This window comes from Malus sylvestris, chromosome 2, assembly GCF_916048215.2.
Source record: "Malus sylvestris chromosome 2, drMalSylv7.2, whole genome shotgun sequence".
Taxonomy (NCBI): domain Eukaryota; kingdom Viridiplantae; phylum Streptophyta; class Magnoliopsida; order Rosales; family Rosaceae; genus Malus; species Malus sylvestris.
Window position 1 is genome coordinate 11,861,960 of NC_062261.1, and position 11,423 is coordinate 11,873,382.

Below are 11,423 nucleotides of genomic sequence, written 5' to 3' on the forward strand. Positions count from 1 at the left end.
GATTCCTTGCTCATGGCACCCTTCCAAATGACAAAGTCCAAGCTAAGCAGATTCGATACAAGGCTACCCGTTACTTGATCATTAATGACCAACTCTACAAGCGGGGTTTTAACCTACTAATGCGAAAATTATCTTAACACACAAATTTAACCCTCTTTTGACAATTGTAGTACAAGTATAAGTAGGGATCGTTCTGGACTGGGGATTATGAGGGCTTTCTAATAACCTCTTAACTGACTCAAAAACATAAAACTAAATTTAAAAACACTTAACAAGACTCACAAGACTCAAAGCAAACTTAAAATACTCAAAACAGCTTAAAACAACCAAATAAACTTACACTAGACACTAGGAATGACTTTGACGAAAATTGACTTTTACTTGAATCAAAACACTTAAGAACACAACTAAAACAAATTTGAAACACTTTGAAACAAGAAACTAAAAAGGGGGTTTTGATTTGGATGAAGTTGAAACAAACAAACAAGTATGAAAAATTAGACAGATTGTAAAACAAATGTGAGAAATAAGATGATGGATGAGATAGCTAGAGGCTTTTTCTCCACACATGACATGTTTGCAAATAACTCGATTTCCGGTTACTACTTCATTGAATTATGAACGACAATGCTCCAAATTAACCGTGACATCACTAGTTAACTCTCAGATTTTCCTTGTTTTATTGGATTGGATGACATCATTCGACAGCCCAAAACATTCTTCTAAAGTTCCCTACATGACATCATAATAGAGATACAATCAAAGATCATTACGTTTAATGAAAATCATAAGCATTGACAAAGCACTTGCAACTATGACATCATGTTACTCATGCTAGAATTAAACTTAACGCGATCGTTTATAAACGACCTCCACTACTTATGAATATAAGTTTGTAACGATTATGTGAAACTTTCTTATATTCTAGCATCTGATTTATGCATGCCAATTAAGTGTCGACCCTTAATCAACAAATACAAATAAGTTATCAATCAAATAGTTAAGCCAATTGCATTTATGATTCAAGAGTTCATAACTGAAATTCATCAAATCATATTACACACATAATCATGGCTTTGAAATCACCCCTAGCCAAGAGGGGTTTAGCCACTCATATTCACAACAAAACAAAAGAAAATGAATTTAAACATTGGAAACAAAAGAAAGAAAACACCTAAACGCTCCAACGATCCAAGTTGGACAGCAAGCACGTCCAAGCACTTTCCTTCCCTTCTTTGCTACGGCACAAGGTGTTGGTAAGTATTTGAAGGTTTGTTTGTATGGAGGAATGGATGTGAAGATGAATGGATGTGTTTGGATGAAGGTTGTATTGAATGCGGCAAAGAGTGGAGAATTGTGTAGATGGTGTGTGTGTGTGTGTTTTGGATTGATATCTCTCCCTATGGTGAAGGGTGGATGAATGTATTTATAGGCTAGGGAGAGGATGTAGTAGGTGGTGGTAATGAGTGGATGTAGTGGTAGGTGAATGTGTTGGGTGGTTGAAATGAGTGGATGTAGTGGTAGATGAATGTGTTGGGTGGTTGTAATGAGTGGATGTGTTGGGTGAAATGAGTGGATGTAGTGGTAGGTGAATGGATGTGTTGGGTGAAATGAGTGGATGTAGTGGTAGGTGAATGTGTTGGGTGGTTGTAATGAGTGGATGTGTTAGGTGAAATGAGTGGATGTAGTGGTAGGTGAATGTGTTGGGTGAAATGTGTGTGCTAAAATGGTTATTTATAGGGAGATGATGATGCACAAACTTCAAATTTTGTTCATTCCTTTTGCTCCAAGCATATGCTATCCATTCCATGCCCAAATATGCTCCAAAATGCACTTCTTTGCCACATTAACCCTTTGGACCTACAAACACACGAAAATAGCTTAAAATACTAAAATAACTACGAACTAACAACATAAATGCCAAGAAACAAGCTAACTAATTCTCAAAAGCTTCACTAATGGAGGACAACAACAAATTCTCAAAAGCTTCGCACTATCTTGATTAAGATAGTGTGAAGCAAAATCAATTCATGATACCCAACAAAAGCTTCAACTCCAAAGCTTCACCTACAAGGCTTCAACTTCAAAGCTTCACCAACAAAAGCTTCATCAATTGAGGACAACTACAAATTCTACAAAAGCTTCACACTATCTTGATCAAGATAGTATGAAGCAAAATAAATTCATGGTGCCCAACAAAGCTTGACCTACAAAAGCTTCACCCACAAAAGCTTGACCCATAAAAGCTTGACCCACAAAAGCTTGACCCACAAAAGCTTGACCCACAAAAGCTTCACCCATAAAAGCTTGACCTACAAAAGCTTCACCTACAAAAGCTTCACCTACAAAAGCTTCACACTATCTTGATCAAGATAGTGTGAAGCAAAATCAATTCATGGTGCCCAACAAAGCTTTACCTACAAAAGCTTCACCCACAAAAGCTTCACCCACAAAAGCTTGACCCATAAACGCTTGACCCATAAAAGCTTGACCCACAAAAGCTTCACCTACAAAAGCTTGACCCACAAAAGCTTCACCTACAAAACTTCAACACAAAAGCTTCACCTACAAAGCTTCAACACAAAAGCTTCACCTACAAAAGCTTCACACTATCTTGATCAAGATAGTGTGAAGCAAAATCAATTCATGGTGCCCAACAAAGCTTCAACCTCAAAGCTTCACCTACATAGCTTCAACACAAAAGCTTCACCTACAAAGCATCAACACCAAAGCTTCACCTACAAAGCTTTAAAATATATATATAATATTTTTTTCGGAAATTCAAAAATTCAAAAATTCGAAAATTCGAAAATTCGGAAATTCAAAAAAAAAAAAAAAATTGCCTAAGCCTCCTCTTCTTTGGGCCTAACAACTTTCATAACAAATATATATGAAAAAAGAGTTTTGGGCTACCACTTAGAAAGGAAATGTCTCTTTCGTCAACTTCCTCAACCGGAGACTTGGGGGACTCCTACCATATGCTACTGCACTTTAATATTCAGAAGTCTCACGACCACTCAGTGACTTGGATTTTTCAAGTCTCCAAACGAGAAGTTTTCCTCACTCAGGAAATTAAGGGAGCATTACCTCAACCTACGTGTTTCACTCACAAAGCTTCAACATACAAGCTTCAACAAAAGGAAAAATTCAAAGAACTTAGTGAAGAAGGCCTTGATGTATTTAACACAATACGTTGAAATGAAGCAAAGCTTGTTTATTGATATCTTTGATAAGTTACAAATATATACATATACATGAATCAAAATAAACAAACAAGAGGGAGCCTTCACAAAGGTTGCTCAGGAGAAGTCTCAGCAGTCGGCAGAGCCCCAGATCGAGGAGGCACCAGAGGGTGATTATTCGGAGCCTCAGTACTAGGCAGAACCCCAGAAGGATGAGGCACCGAAGGTTGATCATTTGGATCTTCATTACGCGGTACAGCCCCAGAAGACGAAGGCAATAAATGCCTTTGGAACAAACCCACAAACCTCTGATGATCAAGTAAAATTTGACCATCAGATTCCTGCAGCTGGTCGAGCTTCCTCTTCATGTTTGTAGCATAGTCATGTGCGAGCCTGTGCAACTGTTTATTCTCATGCTTGAGCCCTCTGATCTCATGTTTGAGACTTATCACTTCAGCCGCCAATGATTCAACGTGGCGGGTTCGAGCAAATAGGCGTTGGACCATATTAGACACAGAACCTACATACTGAACACTGAGAGCCAGAGAATCCTTAACAGCCAACTCATCAAACCGTTTGAAAAGTAGTCTGTTATCTTTGGGAGTGAGAAGGTTCCTGGTTACCACCGCAGCGGTCATATCATTATTCATCACAGAGTCCCCAACGGTAAAATGACCAGTAGGGGATAAGAAAGATGGGCGTCATATGTTGTCTTGAGAAGGCATGGCTGCCTTTCACCAAAGTTCAAGTCAAAACGATGGTCGGATGGGCCAGACATTCTCAGAAATGATGAAGGAGAAATGAGGTGCAATAAATCTCTGAAGTAAGGGGAAAATTCCTACAAGCAATAACTCTCTGAATGTACTCCTTGCACATAATTGGTGCCCTTATAAAAGAAAGGGCAACAGGGCCGTTGATTCAAAAATCGAAGTGGCACCACTCTCCGGATTCCGAAGAGGCACCACTCTTCAGATTTCGAAGAGGCACCACTTTCCACACGCAACATCAGCTCATCGGGTACCACAGATAACTTTGCCAAAGATCTCTGAAAAAGTTTAGACACATAAATTTTGAAGGTCCAGCTACCCTACTATTACCCAGAAGGGTAAAGGAACAGCACCACTGCTTGATATCTAAAACGTCCCAATGTGTGTCAACCTCCGTGCTCCATGGCAAGGCAAACTGGTAAAAATGCCCAACCTTTACTCACATTCGAGAAAACACTCCCAACAAGATTGCTTGCTCAAAAATCGAAGAGGAACCGCTCTTCGAATCTTAAGAGTCAGACTCCCAACAAGATTGCTTTCTCAAAAATCGAAGAGGCACTGTTCTCTGAATCTCGAGAGCCAGATCCTCGACAGGATTGCTTGTTCGAAAATCGAAGAGGCATCGCTCTCCGAACTTCGAAAGCCAGATTTCCTTGGATAAAACTTGTTTGCAATCTTCACACGCAACATCAGCTTTCCAGATACCATAGACCACTTTTTCAAAGCGCTCTGACAAAGTTAAAACATGTGAAGCTTGCAGCTCCCACTACATTGCTATGACCAAGAAGGGTAAAGGAATAGCATTATTACTTGCTCAAAAATCGAAGAGGCACCGCCCTCCGAATCTCGAGAGCCAGACTCCCAACAGGATTACTTTCTCAAAAATCAAAGAGAAACCGCTCTCCGAATCTCAAGAGCCAGACTCCCAACAGGATTGCTTTCTCAAAAATCGAAGAGGCACCGTTCTCTGAATCTCAAGAGCCAGATCCCCGACAGGATTGCTTGTTCGAAAATCGAAGAGGCATCGCTCTCCGAACTTCGAGAGCCAGATTTCCTTGGATAAAGCTTGTCTGCAATCTTCACACGCAACATCAGCTTTCCAAATACCACATACCATTTTTTCAAAGTGCTCTGACAAAGTTAAAACATGTGAAGCTTGCAGCTCCCACTACATTGCTACGACCAAGAAGGGTAAAGAAATAGCATTACTACTTGTTGTTAGGAAGACTTCTATATATGTCAACCTCCATCCTCCACGGACAGGCAAACTTGCAAAAATGCTCAACCCTTCCTCATATCTGAGAGGGCACTCCTAACGAAGCCTCTCAAAATACTCAGCTTTCTTCCCCCCCAATAATACATATGCAAACCAGCCACACCAGAGCAAGAGTATCTCATATCATCAGGGTTAAAAGCAAGAGTATCCCATATCATGCTTTTTCTCTGTCTTTTCCTTTGGCCTTGTTCTTACCTGCAAGACAAGAAGAAAGAGAGCAATCAATCAGCACTTAGAATCAAGCTTCCAGTCAGGAACTGACTGCCTGGAACCCCTTGCCTGATTACTTACCTGACATTGCTCTCGAGTACTCATCTTCAACATCTTATGCTTCCAGAGACGATACCACATCTGCCTGAGGAACAGATAGGGCAAGTGAGAATGATACAAGGAAGCATGTGGAGACAAGCGTAACAGAACACGTGCCGATACATCCACTACTTTGTCAAAAGCAAAAGTATCCCATATCATCAGGGTCGAACGTACTCTAGATTTGATGGACTTGTTTTGACCCTCAAATTCTTGAGTCAGCCTTATACTCTGGAGGAAACCAGAAAACCCTCAAGCCTAGTTAAAGAATAAGCATGTGGAAAGTTACTTCTTCAAAAGCAAAAGTATCTCATATCATCTCTTCTCCATTTGCTTCTCCTTATCCTTGTTGCTGTTTACGACACAAGGAGAAGAAAAACAATCAACCGGAAGCCAAAGTCGAACCTCCGATCCAGGTTGCTTGCTTGGAAGTTTGATTGCTTACCTTGTCTGTTACCTCTTTCGGCAAATCTTCTAGCTCGGCGACTTGGGAGACTCCTACTATAGGGTTTTGTATCGCACTTGACCAAACCCGAAACTATAAGTAAGCTTCAAGTGAAATTGATACATTACCTTGTGCATCTTCATCAATTAAAGATACCACCCCTGGATGGAGGAAAAGTACTTCCAGGAAAGATACCACATCTACATATAAGACAGATAAGGCAAGTGAAAATGATACCACACTTTGGTACTTAGAAGTTTTGTGATTACTCAATGGCTTACATCCTGCAAGTCCCCAACCGAGGAGCTTCCCTCACTCGGGAACTTAGGGAAGCACTGTTTGTACCATACTTGACCAATCCCGAAACTACTGAGCACCGGTCAACGTTATACTATCAAGGACCCATAAGAGTTTCCCTCCAACCAGGAGGCCAATCACAGTGCGACACGTGTCGACATCAGAAGCCAATCATAGCGCGACACGTGTCAACATCAGAAGCCAATCACAACACGACACATGTCAATGTTAGAATGAAACTAGAAACTCTCTTCTATAAATAGAGATCATTCTCTCATAATATTTCCTAATGTCATTTGTATTAAATCATTCACTTGTACTTACTAAAGGAGAGCTTGAACCTATGTACTTATGTAAACCCTTCACAATTAATGAGAACTCCTCTACTTCGTGGATGTAGCCAATCTGGGTGAACCACGTACATCTTGTGTTTGCTTCCCTATCTCTATCCATTTACATACTTATCCATACTAGTGACCGGAGCAATATAGCGAAGGTCACAAACTTAACACTTTCTGTTGTACCAAAGTCCTTACTGATTTTGTGCATTAACATACTTCATCATATAATATTCAAAAGGATTTTTAACTAAAATGGTTGTTGGGACTCCTCAATTTGGTCACTAATAAAGGTTGCCAATTCTTATTGTTAAGGACTAAACTGATAAGTTAAGACAATTCTCAAGATCATATAGGTTAAAATGCCTATTGAAAACAACAAGCATATTTGAGAACCTTCATATTCTCCAGCTCTCCTAGCATTTTCTTTCATTGCCACTTGATCTTTGAGAAAGTGCATTATATGACGAACCACCTACGCTCCATGCTCTGGCATCACTTAATTTAAGCTCCTTAACCCTACCTCTTATTGCCTAACCATCTTTGTCCACCATGATCTTTCTCACCATTTCCTTTACCTCTTCTCTGCCAACCAGTTTCTTCAATGGTAGCACTTTTGATCTGACGGCAACACCTAGTTCCTCTGTCAACATTGTAGCGTTCATCCTCTGCTCCGCATAGAGTGCACAAACCATCATCGGTACTCCATTGGTGATGCTCTCGAGGCTTGAGTTCCATCCATAGTGTGATCAAAATACTCTTATTGATGGATGACTTAAAATGTCCACTTGTGGCGCCCAAAGAGGCACAACCAACCCAACGTCACGGGTCCGGGTCAAGAATTCTTTGGGCAAATAGGTTGATGGGTCATCGTCTCGGTTTCCTTAAATAAAGATATTAAATTTAAGTGAAAGTATCGATTGTAACACAATATCAATAATTTATCAAATACTATAAATTAGTACATTTACGCAGATAAGAGTTTCTATGAAGGTAACAAATAAAAATTGATGATATATATTTGGTAAGTTTGAAAATGACCTGAAGTGAAAAAAGCAGCATCTATGGATTTAGCTGGTGGTAGTACAACCCAAATGAATCTTTGTTTACTCAACTCCAAACCCCAAGCCATTTTTATCATTTGCTCCAAGGACACAGTCCCTCCACTCCCTAATGACATAAATATCACAGATTCACAAGGTCGCTTGTCTAGCCAATTAAACAAGCCCTCATCCCTTAGACCGGTTGAGGTTGAACCGGTTGTTTGGACCGGCTTCGTCAATGGTCCAATAGGATAAACTGGCACCCTAGCCACTCTGCCCAAGAGTCCCTCATCCCGTAACATATCTATTGTTTTGTGCTCCAAGTCCTCCCATGTGTTCATCAAAATCCCATCACTCTTCGGGAAATTAGTACAAACTCTTTACGTATTCCAAATACTATTGGTCAGTCCGGTCCAGCATCGGGTCAACCACGTCTTCGGGCTGAATGGGCTTGCAACCCAGAATTCTCAGCGGTTCAGTCTGGTCTACGTACTCTCCTTCCACTTCTTTATCAAAAACTGGCACGTAGATAGTCAAAGCTACGAACCATGTTGTGCTAGCAATGTAAACATACTTGGGAATCCCCAGCTCGTCGCCGATTGACAGAGATTCGGTGCTGAAAAGGTCCACAATAAGCACTGTAGGAATAAGAGAATACTTCATTCCAAGTATGGCTGACCGAAACGCAGGTCGTACTTCACACATCATGACTGCAAGGAGGGTAGCGACAGCAACGTCGGGGCCAATACAGCCGGAAATGTCTGGCGGTGGGAGTTCAATAATGTCAAAAAGTTTGGGGGTGGCGGCTGCCTTGAGGAGCTCAGACTCAGTCTTGGAAGCAGGAGATGGGATGGCAAAAATCATCACGGTGAAATTCCGGTGGGTGAGAAGTCGTTTTGCGAGTTCGAGGACGAGGATGAGGTGGCCGAGGCCTGGGCTGCAAAGTATGGCAGCATGTGGCTGTGAGCTCGTGGTAGACGAAAGGCAATGGCTTTAGCCATTAGTGCACCGGTTGAGCTTTAAAAAGGAAAACAAGCGAATCAAAATAATCTTTGGACAAGTTTACTTTTAGATTAATACCTTAATTAAGATTAAAAATTAAATTAAATTCCTTAACCTCATGTCCATATCAGCATGCATATTCCAACTCGTACTTTATTTTTATTTTTGTTTTAGGATTTTGTTTTGGGATTTAGATCCTCTCCTGAGCTAATGGAGATGATCTTTCTGACCAGGCTATAATTATTATAACTTTAAAGAGGATCCAAATCTTAAAAAAGAAAAAAAATTAATTAATTAGAAAACTATGTTTTATTTCAAATAGGATTTTTAACAAATTCTATCATGCCACATGTCATTATCTAAAATTATAATTTTTCTGAATAGATTTTTTATTATATTTTTAACAAATCCCCGTGGTGCCACGTGTTATGATTCTGGAAGAATTTTATAGATAGGTTTTCAATAAGAATTTTAACTAATCTCATCACGTCATGTGTCACTATCCAAGAATATCAAGGGATAACTTTTTTTTATTTTTTCAATTTTTAAGTCGAAAAAATCTGGACCATTGATGATATAGCCATTACATAATCGAACGGCCCACGATACACCCCATGTACTTGTCATTAAGAATGAGTTCAAAATTTTAAAGCTATTGGAAATTTAACGGCACCTAAATTTAGTCGTTGGAAATTCAACGTACAACAATTGCCCACGTTGCCCCTAATTCGGATGGGTTGAGTGCACCTGCAGAGCAACTTTTTGTTCGGGTCATTCTTGCTGACTCTTGTGTGAAAGTCCCCACGCTTGACGCAAAAAAAATATTAATGTGGCTGACATCAAATGGACTCAGGTGCATACCCGCGACTTCTATGTAACTAGATAATAGAGAAACTAATAGAAACTAAGACTGTTTTACGAAATTAAAATGAAATAGTAAGTAAATATAAGAGGTTGAAATGTTTAATATGTTGTATGAAGTTGTAATTCAACACAAACTTCAAAATGCAAAATGTAAATTACCCTAAGTTTTTAATATCTAACCAAGAAAGAAAAGAATTGGGTCGCAATAAAATCGTGGTTAGCTATCCTTCATAGTTTGGGTTTTTGATGTTTAAAGTTGTTCAGAAGGCGCTTTAGTAGTCAATTTCGAAGCCCTCAGAAACCATTGGTCTGTTTTAATAGGGAAAGTATGAATAAAGGTCATATTTTATTTCCAATTTTAATGTAGCCACTAGTACAGAAAACACTTTGTGCAACTTAGGTCTTTCGTTGCGCAAAGTAAAAAAACGTCGTGCAAAAATTAGCCCAACGAACCTTCATCGCACGCCAACGGTCGCGCCAAGGCAATGACAACATGACACACCCCGACCCAGAGTATCCACTAGGATTCCGACTCGAGTCGTGCTAGCCGACACCTGGAAGATGACGAAGCCATAAAGTGTGATAACGTGGAAAAAGTGAATAAATTTAAACCTAAGAGTGCCTAAATACCAGAGTATGCTAGTGAACGGGAACGAACCCACTTCACACGTGACGTTAAAGCATAAGTAAGTACAGTAGAGTGGATAAGGATTTTACCCTCAGAAGTAGCCACCTATCCTGAGATTTGCCAATAATCCTCGTCGATACGAACATTCAACAATTAAAACCTGGAATGGTGCAAAACAGAATATTTGAGTGGGTAAAAACAAAACGTTTGAAACCATAATTATCTTTATAGTAATCCTCTTTGCAAAACTGTATAATTTCTGAGAATTCACTATGTATAAGTATGATATCAAATGTACGCTAACATTAAATCCAGAAGTATACCATAACACAGCAGCTCAACAGAAATATAAATAATTGTCTGCTTAATAATTCATACTAGTACGCAAGTCGGAGTCACCTATGGTGACCTGTACAACTGCACCCATATCTCATCAATCAATGCTAGAACATAAGTCGGAGTCACTTATAGTGACCTGTACGACTTATCCATATGTCATCAATCAATTCTAGCTCATAACGGAGTCACCTATAGTGACCTGTACGACTTATCCATATCTTATCAGTCAATGATAGCTCATAAGTCGGAGTCATTTATAGTGACCTGTACGACTTATCCATAGCTCATCACATATCCCTGCACACGAGTCGGAACCACCTATAGTAGTCTCTACGACAAGACTAGGTGTAAATAAGTACGCTCAAGTGCTATGATCACGTGAAGAGTGTGTGAATAAATGCGGGTTACCTACGAGTCGGAACCACCTATAGTGGTCTGTACGACAGGACTGTGCACCTACCTTGGATCCAAGGTGAGCATAAAGTGCGGGAGGTGAACATCACGTGAAGGACTGTGCCCTGGCCATGAGCGGGAGCACTAACACCGAGGTGCAGGTTTATGAGCTCTAAATGAATCTATTGTAACATATATGACTCATGGGTAACCTGTACGACAGTGTCGGAGTTGCCTAAAACTTACATGTAGTCATACCATAACTCCATCATTTCTACTAATACCATAAACTCACATGAACTTACCTGGGTGTCCTGCGTTCACCTTTGCACTTCAAAGCATTCATAATAATTATGTGCATGTAATATTGTTGACCCTAAAAACTACCAAGCCTACGTGGCCTTCGGTGAATGCGGGGTGTGCCAACTCGTCGGTCGAGCTCGGCCAAGGAGTAAATTTGTTGATGTTGCGTTGGGTGCGCTGCTGACTTCCGAATCTCGCGACTACGGCCGAGGAAGGAACACTCTTGGCCTTCGGGTT

At 40.2% G+C, this 11,423-nt stretch overlaps 1 pseudogene; it reads right to left on the reverse strand.

Moving 5' to 3' along the window:
* Positions 1–6,985: 6,985 nt before the first annotated feature.
* Positions 6,986–8,785, reverse strand: LOC126601274 (anthocyanidin 3-O-glucosyltransferase 5-like; annotated as a pseudogene).
* Between the last annotated feature and the right edge of the window lie 2,638 nt (positions 8,786–11,423).